Genomic DNA, 15,486 nt, shown 5'->3' with positions numbered 1-15,486 from the left:
ATGCACACCGAAACAGCTGTCACTCACTGGGAAGCCTTTGTTTGGAAGCCCGTTTATTCAAAAACTGGCCGGCCAGCAATCAATCCTCACAGGTTATTTCCTGTTTGGAGTGTGGGTGGGGGAGACTGTGCCAAGAGTTTATTTCGGTGCATCTCTGGGTGACTGTGTAAACACAGGAGCACACACACAGGCGCGCGCACACACACATTTATATATAACATTTGCAACAGTGTTGTCATGGGAACCAGATTTTGGTATCTCTGGGCCTGATGGATGTCTGTGAGTGGAGGAGCTTTGATGGAGCACCCCCTGCATGCACTTTTGTGTGGAGAGTTGCCCCTGAGAGCTTTAGACGGCCCTTTTGATCACTGCTGTGTACTTTCCTCATTGACCTTGTCAGACGTGGGTGAATGAGACTGAGGGGCTGAGTGTCAGGCTCAGTGGCTGGCCCACAGATTCTCTGGGATGTTTGCCAACCTCGTGGCACAACACTTGGGCTTTTCCTCCTTTGAAATGCTGAGGGCTGGAGGATGGTGCGACTGGAAAGACACAGAATAGCCAAGGGTTGTATTCTCAGAAATAATAGCCACCGTGGCCACTTGGAATTCGGTGTAGTGCCAGCTTGGGGAAGGAGCCGGATGCCAGAGGGTGAGGAGGGAAATTGCTATTCCCTGAGCACTGGCAGTAGGCCTGGCCCCAGAATGAAGCCTCTGATCATGTACTCTTCAAGTCGGCTCTGTGAGATAGATATGATCATTCTCAATGGGAACCTGGGGTTTGGAGAAGAGGAGCCCGCTAGGTAGAGAGGTACGAGGCTGAGATTTCAAATCCAGATCCGGAGCCCAGGCTTTGCACATCTTCCTTGTCTGTTTACTGTTGCTGCAACTGATACCACAGACGGCGTTATTTATTTATTTTTAGAAACTGTCTCAAAAGCCAGGCAGTGGTGGTGCACATCTTTAATTCCAGCACTTGGGAGGCAGAGGCAGGAGGATCTCTGAGTCTGAGGCCAGCTTGGTCTACAGAGCAGGTTCCGGGGTAGCCAGGGATACACAGAGAAACTCCAAAAGCCGGGTGGGGGGGTTTGTCACACTCTGTTGCCCTGGCTGTCCTAGAACTCACTATGTAGACTAGGCTAGTCTCAGCCTGCCTTGGCCTCCTGCGTGCTGGAATTAAAGGCATGTGCCACCATGCCTGACCCACATATTTTACTTTTAATCATGATGTGCATGCCAGCGCACGTGTGGGTGAGTGTCTGTGGAAGGCCAGAAGAGGGCACTAGGTCCCCTGGTGCTGGAGTTGAAGGTGCCTGTGAAACACCTAACGTGGAGGCTAGGACTTGAAGTCGGGTCCTCTCAAGAACAGGACATGTTCTTAACCACTGAACCATCTACCCTGCTGCTTCCTTCCTTCTTTTAAAAACCCATTAACAGCTCAGTCAGTGAAGTGCTTGCTTTTGAAAGCATGAGGAGCGGAGTTTGAGCCCTGGCACCCATGTAAAAGAGTCAGCTGTATGGTATATTTCTGTAATCCAAGTGCTGAAGAAGTAGACTTGGTCACCAGAAGCCTGCCCACCTAGCCGATGCATGAGCCCAGGACCCAGGAGAACCCTGTCTCATGAAACAAGGTGAGTATCTGCAGAGGAATGACATCCAAAGCTGATCTCTAGCTCCATGTGCACGCTCACATGTGCACATACATTTGTACACGCATGTCCATGTGAACATACATACATACAGACTGGGTACATTATGCCACGAACACCATCACTGGGTTCCACGCTCTCATGACTTCACTGGCTCCTCATTACTTTGCAAGATCCACCCTCTACCCTCCAAGTACCATCAGTGTAATGTCTGGGGGTTCTGTTTTCAGTCCATGAACTTTGGGGGTACACACTGGAGCCATGCCATGCACCTGGGTCCATTTACTGAGGTCAGGTTTCCCTTCAATTCTAGGCCTGGACTGGAGTGAGAATCAGCAAGGAATGGAAACCGAAATGTTCTCTGGAGAAACTGAGTCCCAGTGGCATAGCCGGTCGTGGGCGGTTAGCAGGATGTTTCATAAAGACAGTGTGCGAGCTTGCTGGACTGGAAGAGAGCTGGTTCACACTGCTTTTGTGAGGATTTACACTCTCACTGATTTGCACCCCGGGGCCTTGTGGATGCTAAGCACGCGCTCTAGCGATGAGTCACAGTCCCCACCGGGCACTCTCCACTACTTCATTATGAAGTCCGGTGAGATGAGTGACTCTATCAGAGAAAAAGACAGAGGCAGCAGTCACCCAGTTAATGAGCTGAGAGATCGGAACCCAAGCCACCTGGCTGCGTCAGACCTGCACTTTGCTCCTTCCATTACATCCGTCCTTACCTTCTATTCCAGGGCAGGACACGGAGGCCAGGATGGACGGGCAGGGCACGGTCGTGACGCCGGCGGTCGCCGGGAGCCGAGCCGGGCCGCGGAGGAACGTGGCGGGCGGGCTGGGGCGGGCGGGCGGCGCGGCGGGCGGGCGGGAGGCTACGGGCGAGGGCAGGAGGGCGCAGGACGGCCCGGGCCGGCGTGCGGGCGTGAGTTCGGGCATGGCGGGGCGGGCGGGTATCCGGTCGGCTGGCTCCGCCGGCCCGGTCCAGTGGGCCTGCGGGAAGGATTTCTTGTTCGTGTCATTCGGGTCTTATTTCTGTCTGTAGTGGATGTCTTAGCTACTTTGGCCGCTTTCACGAACTTTCGTTTCGTTTTTCTTTGTCTCCTTACCGTTCGTATGATCTTTCATCCTCCGTAATCCTTCCTTCCTTCCTTCCTTCCTTCCTTCCTTCTCTTCCTTCCTTTCTTTTCTTTCCTCTCCTCCTCCTCTTCTTTTTACAGGGTTTCTCTGTGTAGCCCTGGCTGTCCTAGAACTTGCTCTGTAGACCAGGCTAACTTCAAACTCACAGAGATCCCCCTGCCTCTCAAGTGCTGGTACTAAAGGCATGCACCATCACCAACAGGAAGACGGGGTGCCTCATTTATTGACAACATCCTATATGTCTCTGGATCTTGCTAGATCTTTCTTTTCATAACTTTTCTGGAATGTCAGGACTACCACAGGCCTCTTCTGACAGATGAGAGAATCCAAGGTCCAGAGAGAGAAACACTTTAACTATACGGCCTCAGAGATGGGCTCGGTGCCATGATCCACAGTTTTCTAAAACCCACTTCCTATGCTGCAGAAGTAGGTCAAGCCTGGGCCTTAATCCCATAGCCCCTGGTCACAGTGCCAAGAACCCGGCTCCGTTTCCTCAGCAGGAAAGAACTCCACAAACACCAGGAAGGAAGAGGACTCGCACCTCTCCAAGTGAAGGATGTCCCCCAAATTGGCCAGAGTAGAGTTACATAAGATGAATCACCATCTCTCTGGTATCTGGAGCCCTTCTTCCTGTTCCAGTGAGTCAGCCTCTGGACATTGGTGACAAAAGTGAAAGTCATAGCCCGGACCCCTGGGAGAGAGCCTTAGAAGGGTTCACTCCTGAGTGCTGGGATTAAAGGCATAAGAGGTTTCTCTTTATGTTCAAAGAAGTTGTGAAACCGGGTATACATACCTGGAATCCTAGCAGATTAGAGATGGAGGCAGGAGGATCGGGGTTCAACATCATCTTTGGCTACACAACAAGTTTAAGGCCAGCGTGAGCTGTGTGAGACCATGTCTCACAAGCAGAAAGCAACTCACCATGCTGGGGCTGTAGTTTGGTCAATAGACTGCTTGCCTATGCAGTCCCCAGCACTGCATAAACTGAGCATGGTGGAATCCCTGCTTTCAGGAGGCGGAGGCAGAGGCAGAGGCAGAGGCAGGACCAAAAGTTCAAGTTGATTCTCACCTACATGGGGGTGGGATGGTTAAGGGCAATCTGGTCTAGGGACTCTGTGTGTGTGTGTGTGTGTGTATGTGTGTGTGTGTGTGTGAGAGAGAGAGAGAGAGAGAGAGAGAGAGAGAGAGAGAGAGAGATTTACTGAGTACCTACCATCTTCCATGCACTGAGTTGTGTAAGTTCCTTATTACTACGGTGTAATAGAATCACAAGAAATAGCATCCTAACACAGGAGAAGCAGAAGGGACGGAACAGTTGCATCTGGCTAAGGAAGAGGAGAAACTGAGGCAAATTCATCCTATAAGACTGTAACACTAGTTCGTAATTTGTTTCAGTTCCTAATTTTTTTCTGGACAGGTTCTTGTTATGTAGCCCTGGCTGTCCTGGAATTTGCTATGTGGCCCAAACTGGTCTGAGACTCTTAGCAAGCCTGTCGTGCCCTCCCAGTGCTGGGTTACAGGTGCATGCCTGGCTCTGAGTTGGGATTTGAAGGATAAATAGGAGCTTGTAGGTACTCCATGAACAGGAGTTAGTGGAGTGGGGGACGAGAGAGAAACTGCATAGAAAGCCTTGGGAACAAATGAAAGCGGGTGTTCAGAGTGTGGGTGGGAACGAATTAAGAAGCAAGGATGGCAAGAACCAGATGTGACAGGGTCACGAGCGTTTAGCCAAGCAATTTGGATTCACTTTATTATCACTTAAGCTGCGTACACACGGCGCACCAGGGATTTTCAACTTCTCTGTTCCAGTGGGAGAGAGAGCATGTAATGAGGGTGGAGAAAGAGACAGGAGGGGTGGGGGAATCGCTGAATTTGGGAAACCAAAGACATTAAACCGTAGAATTAATTCTAACTGTAAATGCTATGTTTGTTCTCCTGCTGGTGGCAGAACACAGCAATCCCCCAGCCTCTTTCCAGGTGTTGGGAAGTACTGGCAAGCTCCCATGAAGATCAGATCGCTGGAGCCTGCCTGGAGCCTGGCTCCAGCTGTGGGCATCTGGAAATCCAGCTTCCTCCTCCAGTCACTAGACAGAGGCAGGATAGAATCCAGGGTCTTCCCAAGGCATCCAGCTTGGCAAGATATTTACATGGTTTCAGGTTAAGAGTCAGGGGAGGGTTGGACCATCCAGGACAAAGGATGTGGTTTCTAGATTCCAGATGCTATGAACTTGTCATTTAGAGAAATACCCTGGCACAGCTGTCTAGAGACCTTTCACTGGGCTGAAGTGAGGGGGTTGGTGCAAGGGAGGAAGCCTGGCACCAGCATGGCCACAGGTCACCTTGTCCTCAGGTCCAGCTACTGCCACCTGAACCTGTTGAGTGATTTGCTAGACAAGGAGGGAGAAGATGGGTTCACCTGTCACTTTCAACCATAGGCTCTGTCGTGAGGTGAAGGTGGGTTCATCTGTCACCTTCAACCACAGACTCTGTAGTGGGCTGCTATATGGCACATACCTGCAATCCCAGCATTCAATTCAGGAGGTGGAGATAACTTGGCAACTTCCCTGTTCACCCTGGCCTCAAACTTGCTGGCCCTCCTGTCTCTGGAATATCAACAAAGCTCAATCTCAATGTCTTTGTCAACCATCTGCCCCGCCCCCCCCAGCCTCTCACTTCATGGTATGTATGTGCACACATGCATGTCCGCCAATCCCCCATCTCCCATGCTCGCATGCAAGCCATAGGGCCACACCAGGTGTCTCTTTCCCAGGGTTGGCTTCTCTTGACAGCTTGCCCCAGGGATCCTTTGTCTCCACTCTTAGCACTAGGGTCACTGGAAGGCAGCCACACCCACCAGCTTCTGTGTGGACTTACAGTGAGAATTCAGTCACACTTGCGCAGTAAGGGCCCTACTTGCTGAGCCACCTCCCTAGCTCTCTGATTTTGGGGGCAGGGGTCTAGGAATGCTTATGTGACCCTCCATTTGCTAGGTAGCTGAGGAAGACTTTGAATGCCTGAATGTCTTGCCTCCACCTTCCAAGGGCTGGAGTTTCAAGAGTATGTCTCAACATTAGCTTTGTTTTGTTGTCAGTGTCTCATGTGGCTGGCTGGCCTGGGAGCACTGACTAGCTGAGGACCACCGTGAACCCTTGATCCTCCTCCCTCTGCCTCCCACATGCTTTTTCTTTCCTTTGGGTTTTTTTCATGTCTGCACTTAATTGTGTTTAGATCTTGGGCCATCAAGGCCTGCACTGAACATGCTTTTAGTAAAGCTTGGTATGTATCAAGTAGATGAACCTCGTGACATAACCACATAACCTCTGTGGCTAATGGAGATGGCATTTCTTGGCATTGACATGGCTGGTTTTTATGCCAAAAAGCTGGCTCCTCCAGTAAAAACAAACAAACAAAAGGACCACGTAGTTCTAGCTTGCCAACATAGTTTGGGAAGGTATTTGTTTTTTTAAGGATTATATCATCAGCACTCTATGAACCAAGCCTCACGGGCTTTAAATTAGGAAATAACAGGAGGTGGTGGCACACGTCTTTAATTCCAGCACTTGGGAGGCAGGGATAGGCAAATCTCTAAGTCTGAGGCCAGTCTGGTCTACAGAATGAGTTCCAGGACAACCAGGGTGACACAGTGAGACCTTGTCTCAAAAAAACAACAGAAAGACGTCACACTGGGATGGGATGGGATGAGAGGTCACTCAGCTGTTAAGAGGTGGCTCTGCTCTTGCAGAGGTTCCAGGTTCAGTTCCCAGCACCCACATAATGGCTTTCTTAGTTAGGGTTTCTAGTGTTATAGAGACACCATGACACTCTTACAAAAGAAAAACATTTGATTGGGGTGGCTTATATTTTCAGAAGTTTAGTCTGTTATCATCATGGCAGGACACAGTGGTGTGCAGGCAGACATGGTACTGGCTACATCTTGATCAGAAGGCAAAACGGAAGTGGTCTGAGACACTGGGTGTGGCTTGAGAATATATGAGACCTCCAAACTTGCCTCCACAATGACACACCTCCTCCATCAAGGCCATACCTACTTCAACAAAGTTGCACCTCCTAATAGTGTCACTCCCTATGAGCTTATGGGGGCCAAGTACATTCAAATGACTACAGTGATTCACAACCATCTATAACTCTAGTTCTATAGCACACCCAAAAGGGAATGGGCCGGGGTTGTAAACCAGTGGTAGTTTTCATGAGGTCCTGGGTTCATCCCTAATGCTGGGGAGGAGGGCAGGAAAGGAGGTGGAGGAAAGAACAAAAGCTACATCTAGGGTTGGATGGAAGGCTGAGGCAGGATTGAAGCCCAGGAGTTAGAGGTAGAGGCAGCCTGGGCACTGAACCCTGGGTCAGTTCATGTTCATGCAAACAGCAATGCCCCTAACTGAGAATATGCATAAAATGAGTGTTCTTTCTGCTCACAGGAAATGCAGGTATTTGCCACAGGTGCAGTGGGCTCTGGGAATAGCTGCTGGCCATCCAAATCGACAACACTCCTCTTGGGCATGAAGTCTGCCTGTTCTAAGATATTCTGGCCCTGCTTTCTTCCTGTGTGGTGAGGCAGAGCCTGGCTTGTGTTGCCCGAGATTCCTGCGGGGTAACATAAAATCCTCTGGCAATTCACAATTATTAAGTCATTCAAATTTCATATTCCATTTGAGCACTAGCCACATCAGAGGGATTTTTAAAAGACAATGAAATGTCTCTGCATAAATGAATCATAACGGTTAAAGTGTACCCAAAAAAAAAAAAAAAAAAGACTGCGCACCAGGGAATCCTTGGGGAAGCACTCCATGTTTATTCCCCAGACTCTAGGAGGTAGAGTTTCTTCAAGGGGATTAAGATCTTTCTCTAGGGGCTTGGGAGATGGCTCAGTGGTTGGGAGTGTGTACAGCTCTTGCAGAAGACCTGAGTTCAATTCTCTGCACTAATATCAGGTGGCTTCACAAAAGCCTGTCGACTTCAGCACCAGGGTTTTTGATGTCCTCTTCTGGTCTCTGTGCACCAGCATTCATGTAAACACACACACACATACACACTGATACACAGATACACACACACACACACACACTTAAATGAAAATAAGAGCCTTCCATGAATGCCATGAATCTTTCCCCCACCCTTCAAGATTTAGCCTAAATCCAAGATCCTTCAGAATCCAGGCTCCTCTTCTAATCTTTAGTCTTTGTAGCTACCTTAGTCTCCGGCAACGAGGCCCCCATTCCCACATTTGGGCCTGGACCTACCACCTTCATTCCACAGTGCAGGTTCCGGCTAGTCTCAGGTCATCAGACAGCAGGAACCCACACTTACTAAGCTATTTCAATTGTCCTCATAGAAAGTTCTTAATGGACAAGGTGAAGAAATCAGATCTTTGAATATTTTTTATGTGTTGGGGTGTTTTACCTGATATATGTCTGTGCATGTACATGCCTGGTGCCCAAGGAGGCCAGGAGAAGGCGTCAGATTCTCTGGAACTGGAGTTACAAATGATTGTAGCTGCCATGTGTACTGGGAATCAAACCTGGGTCCTCTAGGTGAGCAACTAGTGCTCATAACCTGTGAACCTTCTCTTTAACACCCAATCAGATTTTCTTGCCAGCATCTGTGTTGAGAGAGGGTTGTTATGCTGAAGGCAAGGTGTCTAACAGATCAAGAAGTAATAGTGCCTTGGGTTTGAAGTCCAGGGTGTCCACTTAGAAGCCATACAAATTATCTTTTCAGGTCCTTGAGTCTTAATTTCTTTGCTGGTGAATGAGGTATAGTGCTAATTTTACAGTGTTGCCAGGGGAATGATATCAAGGCCAGCCTGGTCTACAAAGCGAGTTCCAGGATAGTCAGAGCTACACAGAGAAACCCTGTCTTGAAAAACCACACATACACACACACAAAGATGAAGCCAGGACGTTTGTTCTACCACTGAACTATAGCCCTGGCCCTAAGGCTCACACTTGGATGAAAGGAGAGAGAACTATCTCCATGACTTTGCTCTTGGAGCATCCTTTGCTTGATCACCTGAGGTCAGGATCTTATCTACACTTTAACATCATTTTCTCCAGGATCTACCCTGTCTGAAACTGATAATGCTCACAAAATGCTTAGCAAAGAACAGGCACACACTAATTGCATGATGCTTGTAGCTATTGTTAAGATTAAAAAAAGGAAACTAGCTCAGAAAAGAATAACAATTAAGCAATTATCAATCTGCTATCAGCCTAGGGTAAACAAGAAGTCAGATCTTTTCATCTGGGAACAGATTTTGATTGGGTTAAAAAAGCCCGAGGTCTCAGAATCTGAAATGAGAATCTGGGGGATTTAAGGACCACCTGGGAATTTTCCCCGGAGTCAGTCAAGCCTGAGGAGGAGTGGAGAATCCACACTTGAGGATGACAGAGTAGGAAGCAGCTGCTGTGTCCTGGCCAGGAGATGGAGAGGACTTTCCTTTTGGTGCTGGGAACCATGGAGGCTCTCAGCCAGGTAGAGGTGGTGGGGACTATGCCATCTGGATGCTCTTTTCTCCTTCTGGGAGCACCTGGGGCTCCCAGGAATTGTTACAGAGTTAAGTATCTACTACAGGGAAAGCCTTAAAAAAAAAAGGTACTGAGCGGTGGTTGTGCAAGCCTTTAATCCCAGCACTCGGGAGGCAGAGGCAGGTGGATCTCTGTGAGTTCAAGGCCAGCCTGGTCTACAAGAGCCAGTTCTAGGACAGGCTCCAAAGATTCAGAAAAACCCTGTCTCGCAAAACCAAAAATAAAAAGCAAAAAACCCAAACAGGGCACAGTGGTAGATGCCTATAATCCCAGTAGAGGCTAGAAGATCAGGAGTTCAAGGTCATCCTCAGGCACACAAAGAGTTGAAGCAAGCCTGAGCTTTGAGACCCTTTCTCAAAAAAACAAGTAAGCTAGCAAAAAACAAAAAACCCTAGAAATATTAACCTATATCCTGGCCCCAAAACCCACCACAGTAGTAGGAATCAGAACACAATCTTTTTTTTTTTTTTTGAGAGAGAGAGAGAGAGAGAGAGAGAGAGAGGAGAGATTATCTGTGTAACCCTAGCCATCCTGGAGAAACTCACTTGGTAGACCAGGCTGGCCTAGAACTCAAGAGATCCACCTGCCTCTGTGATCCTACCCCCAAGGCTGGGATTAAAGGCATTTGCTAGCACTGCCCAGGACACAATCTTATGTGTGTTCATGTGTGTGGAGGCCAGAGGACAACTTCCTGTGCTATTCACCTTTTTATTTATTTAATCTACAATTTATTTACTTTTATTTCATTTGCATTGCTATTTTGCCTGCATATGAGGGTGTCAGATCTTAGAGTGACAGACAATTGTGAGCTGCCATGTGGGTGCTGGGAATGGGATTGGGGTCCTCTGGAAGAGCAGTCCGTGCTCTTAACCACTGAGTCATCTTTCTTTCCAGCCCCCACCTTTTTATTTTTGCGACAGAATCTCTCCTGGCCTAGAACTCACCAGAGAGTCAGCTGGTTGGCCAGTGAACATGAGGGACCTGCTGGTCACCACTTCCTCAGTGCTGGTTTTGTAAACACAGGTAGGTCATCCTGCTAGACTTTCTGGGTAAATTCTGGGGACTGAACTTGGGTCCTCATGTTTGCAAGGCAAGTATTCTTTATCACTGAAGTATGTCCTCACATCCACTGATTTCCTCTGTTCACGGCATTGGTGATCATATGGCTTTGTCAAACTGTCAGTTTTGAGCCTCAAGTTTCTCTCTCTCTCTCTCTCTCTCTCTCTCTCTCTCTCTCTCTCTCTCTCTCTCTCTCTCTCTCTCTCTCTCGGATGATAATTAGGCTTTTTGGTCCTCAGACTCTTAATTAGTAAGAATGGGATTACCTATTTCTTGGGACTATAAGAGCTAATGAAATACTTACTCTCTTCACAGTTTGGAGATGCCTGTGACTCCTTGTCAGTTAATGTTACTGTGTGCCTGGGACAAGGCTCCTACTGAGGGGTGCAGGTGTGGTGTGCAAAGTGTAGATGGGAATGGGAGGAGGAGACCTTATCAACAAGTGTCATCCCAGCAAAGGATGATAGGGAGCCGACTACAGTCTTGGGAGGGTTTCGGGAAAACCCTACACAGCCCTGGGTTAAAGTTGCTGGAAAGGCAGGTCCGTTTGCATCCTAGAAGGCACGGTTCATCCCAGAGAAGGTGGAATCCAGATTTTGGGTTCGCTTCATTCAATCCCAGCCAGGTGACTTTAAGGAAGTCACTTTTCTTCTCTGGGCCTCCTCCGCAAATGGGGCTCCTCTTTCCATTTCGCACTGAAGAGCATCCGAGGACGACGTGTCGACATAATGCCAGTGACCTGCGACGTCAAGTGCCGGCGAGTGGCATCTGTTATGTTAAGAAGTCCCTGCGGCAGGAGGGTTCCTATCAGTCGCCTTGTGCTCCGGCTTAGCCGTTCTCTCCATAGCGACTCGGTTTCTCGCTCGGGCGCCTCTTGACACTTGCTGGTAGGTCTCAGCGGACCTTGGCCTCGGGTGCCGTTACTATTGTTCTTTGAGGCTGGGCCGCAGGGGAGGGCTCTCGCCCTACAAACCTCTCCTTTGGTCTATCCCTCCGCCCGGTACCGTGCCGCGGAGTTCCTCAGCAGCCCCGGATCACCGATCTTTCGCGAGAAATAGTCAGCTCCAGCAGCTCTCCCGAACGGCGGCCGAAGACGCTCCCGAGAGCTCCCGAAGAACCCCGGCCGTTCGCCGTCTCCGGAAAGAGCCGAAGGAGCTTTCCACCCTCGGCCCACCGAGCCCTTCCGAAAAGGGCCGAAAAGCTCCGAGCGGCCGTCCTGCCGGACTGCTGGAGGCGGCCGCAGCGCCATGTTGGATGCTCTGCTCGTTGAGTGAAGAAAATCCGTCCGCATCGCCCGAGCCCCGCTACCGAGAAGGGCGCCGCTTCCCCCGGGGAGGGGGACAGAGACCCCCCGCCGCCGGCCCATGAGGATATTGCCGTGAAAGGTCCGGTCTCTCCGCCTCCTGCCCCCGCCGGGTCCGGCCCCCCCCTCCCCGGGGTCGCGTTGTCACGGAGACCGGCAGCCGGTGGTGCTGGCCCGCGGGGCGGCTGCTGCTGCCGGCGGCGGCGGCGGCGGAGGCGGCGGCGGCGGAGGGCGTGTGTGACCGGTCCCGGCCCCCTCCTCCTCCTCCTCCCAGCCTCCCCCCGGCCCCCCGCTCCCGCCGCCTCCCCGGGTCTGACCCCATCCCGCCCCTCCGCTGCCCCCGGCCCCTGCACCCCGGCGCGCCCGGTCCCGCTCTGGGGGGGTTGGTGGCTTCGCTTTGCCATGAGTTTACCGCAGAAACCGGCTCTGAAATCAGGCTCAGCGGCTGCAGCAGGAACCGGACCCGGTACCGGAGCGGCGGCGGCAGCGGCGGCGGTACCGCCTCCTCACCCGGCGGCGGCGGCAGCGGCGGCGGCAGCGGCAGCGGCGGCGGCGGCCCCTCCTCACCCGAACATCAGGGCCCTCCAGACCCCTGCGCCCCAACAGTATCCTTTTCGCCTTCCAGCGGTCCAGAGCGACCCTTGGTGGGAACCTCCTTGCCTGCCACCACAGTCCAAGGGAAGGGACGGGGCTTGGCCCGAGCTTTTTGGGGTGCACCGGTGGCCGCATTGCTGGGACCCCGGGACCGTCTGCGGTACTGTGAACACTAGCTTCCCCCGGGCCATGCCTCTGCAGCTCTCGCGGATCTGGGGGAGCTCTGCCCTCGAAGGCCCCTTCCCCTTTATTGGGCAGAATTTGCTGGTGCCTGGTACCAGCCCTGCGGGCAAGGCTTTTCTGATTGTCGGGAGGCCCTGCCGTCAGCGGCGCTTGCTCGGTGGCTTCTCTATTATTTAGAATCCACGGTAAACTTTATTGGTAAATTTCCTGTTCGAAACGAATCAGCTCGTTCCCGAGGTAAGTTGGGTCTTCTGCCATATCGTACAGAAAGCACTCCCTCTGGCTAATGCTTTTTTATTTTTTTATTTTAAGCAATTAGAGTTGTGTTGTGGTTTGTGGTGGAACCGGCTAAGGAGGAAATGTTACAGTGGACTCTTCCCTGTCTTTAACCTTTTTTAAAGGAAGAGGAAGTTAACTCACATTACCCAGCACCCCCAGAAGTGTCACTTCTTCCAAGACTGGTGTTATGCTGACATTTGTCCCTAAGGGCTTTAGTAAGTGTGCCTCCAATATCTGGGGGTACCAGGGCTCCCCAGAAAGAGTCTAGTTTCCAGCGTGTCTTAATTTCATGATGTCAAAGTCGGGATAGCTTTGATTGAAAAGTCTTGGCGACCAGGTGTTTTAGTTCGACTGAAATGTCGAATTCACGGCTCCCACGGAGCTTCGGCAAGGAGGCGTTTCTTTTTTTTTGTTTTTTGGTGTTTTTCGAGACGGGGTTTTTCTGTGTAGCCTTGGCTTAGACCAGGCTGGCTTCGAACTCGAGATTCGCCTGCCCCCGACCCCTGAGTGCTGGGATTAAAAAGTGTGCGCCACCACTGCCAGGCAAGGAAGGTGTTTGTTAGCTACCTGAGAATAACATTTCATCATTCACCCCTCCTCCCTACATCCCTTGTACTTGTGAAAATCAACAAATGATTATTGGATGTCTGCTGTGCTGTGGTCTTTGCGTTTGTTACCCTGTATTTGACTTTAGACGTAGTCGTGGTGTTTGAGCTAGTAAATCCTGGCAGCAAGGGCTGCAGATCATCTCAGTCTAGTTTGATTCTTGTCTGTATTGATTACTTTGAGAAGGGGAAAAACACTTCCTTTCTTGGGTCACCTCAGGTCATTGTTTGTTTTCTGTCAAGTGTCCTTTCTGCGTTCTTTAAGTGTTGTTAGTCCACATCTTTCAATGCTCCAGTGTGGTGTGTGTACTGATTTCATAATGTTTTGATCCTGTGTGATTCTGTTCCGTTAAGCGCTCACTGCTTGAGAATGTTTAAAAACCCAGTTACTTCTGACCCACATGCGCAGCTGCTGGCCTGGGGAAGGAGCAGGTTGGCTGTTCAGCCTGCTTCAGCGTAGAATTGGGTCGCTTCGGTCTGCTTAGCTTCCCTTCATGCTTAGTTCAAATTCCTTCTTAATTTTAGGGTTGTTTTTCCTGGGTCTGTGCTTGTAGGTTTCTGTCTCTGGACCAAGCGAGTTACTCATTACCTGCGTCTTTTAGGGAGTTAAACCAGAGGAAGTGATTAGTGTGTGCTAGTGACATACAGAATAGCAAGTGCCGTATGTGACAGGCAGCCCTTGGTGAAGTTGGTGGCTTTTTCTGTGCACTTCACGGTTGAAGGACTGGAAAAAGTCAGGCTGGCTGCAGTAGTGATTGGTGCTTCAAGTTAAATTTTTATGTTTTCTTTAAAATAGAAACTGCAGCTGTTAGGGATGAGGAAATGTAAGGTGCCCTTTTCAGAGATAATTTTAAATTCTTTGTGGCAATATTGGCTTTAGCCATGTTGTTTTAGGGTCGTATTTGCCCCATGTCATGGCAGTTGACATTTTAGACTTGATGTGTTCTACCATTCCTGCCTTTCGCCTGGCAAGATTACGTTGCTAAATTGTAAGCATTTATCTAGATAGTAAATGCAGCATAGGCTACAGGCGTCTCAGAACACATCAGTGGTAAAATACTGTCATCTGGTCATGGAAGAGGTCGGAAATAGATCAAAGTAGAGCAATTCTGCTTTTCGAACTAGAGGGAATGTGGGAATTTGGGTTGATCAAGCGCCATCATGCAGTAAGTTGGTGCTAGTGAAGCCCTGGGGCTGGAGTTGCTCTTTCCGTGGCTTGAGTAGATCTCCATTTCCTCAAAACATATGGGTACAATTGCTTGCTTCATATTAATTAGCTCAAGCAGTTTATTTAAAAAAAAAAAATTGGAAGGCGATGCGTGGCCAGGTGTCCTTCATTTGTTCTGAGTGTTCAAGTGTTGTCGAAATGAAGTGTTGAAAACAAGGGATCTGAATGTAAACGTGGAGCTATTTCTAAGCAGGCGGCAGTTTTGCACAGCAGGATCTTGAGGCCAGGTGAAGGAGAAATGGTCACATAGACTGCAGTCAGTCAGTGGATGGCTCCTGGCAGAGCGAGACTGGGATGGCAGGACAGTGAAACACCTACCTGACAGGAGAAGTACTAAGAGCAAGGAGAATATGGGAATATTTGTCTTGAGGTATGCTCGGCTCTCTGTTGAGAATCTTGACAGTGTTCATCCTTTTTCTGGCTGACAGAGTAACTGCCATTTTCATCAAAAGCTGTCTTTGCACAGAATTTCTTTAGGAGCTTACTGGGTCTCCCATTAAATCCCAGCTCTTAGCCGGGCGGTGGTGGCGCACGCCTTTGATCCCAGCACTCAGGAGGCAGAGGCAGGCGGATCTCTGTGAGTTTGAGGCCAGCCTGGTCTACAGAGTAAGTTTCAGGACAGCTCCAAAGCTGCACAGAGAAACCCTGTCTCAAAAAAAAAAAAACAAAAAATAAATAAGTAAATAAAAAAATAAAACATCCTAGCTCTTTAGATTGAAACTGCCTGCCTACCTTTCAGAAAATCTTAGATAAATGAACTTGAGTTAGGTGCCTATTTGTTAGCAATACAGTATTCTCTGTGTAAAGTGGACTTCAGGGTGTGATTTCTCTCAGGGCTGCTGAAACTCTTGGGGGAGTCTTACTGTTTTGGGGCAGCCAGTTAAAATAAGGCAGAGGGGCTGGAGAGATGT

At 49.8% G+C, this 15,486-nt stretch overlaps 1 protein-coding gene across 1 annotated transcript in view; it reads left to right on the top strand.

The window, feature by feature from the left end:
- The first annotated feature begins 11,373 nt into the window (after positions 1–11,373).
- Positions 11,374–15,486, top strand: part of Eif4g3 (eukaryotic translation initiation factor 4 gamma 3) — a 239,637-nt gene continuing 235,524 nt past the window's right edge. Inside the window, 2 exon segments of the mRNA XM_042055219.1 lie at positions 11,374–11,768; positions 12,123–12,291. The gene's annotated coding sequence lies outside the window, so the exon portion shown is untranslated.

This window comes from Arvicola amphibius, chromosome 6 (assembly GCF_903992535.2).
Source record: "Arvicola amphibius chromosome 6, mArvAmp1.2, whole genome shotgun sequence".
In the NCBI taxonomy this organism is placed as follows: domain Eukaryota; kingdom Metazoa; phylum Chordata; class Mammalia; order Rodentia; family Cricetidae; genus Arvicola; species Arvicola amphibius.
This window is presented reverse-complemented; position numbering and strand designations above follow the sequence as displayed.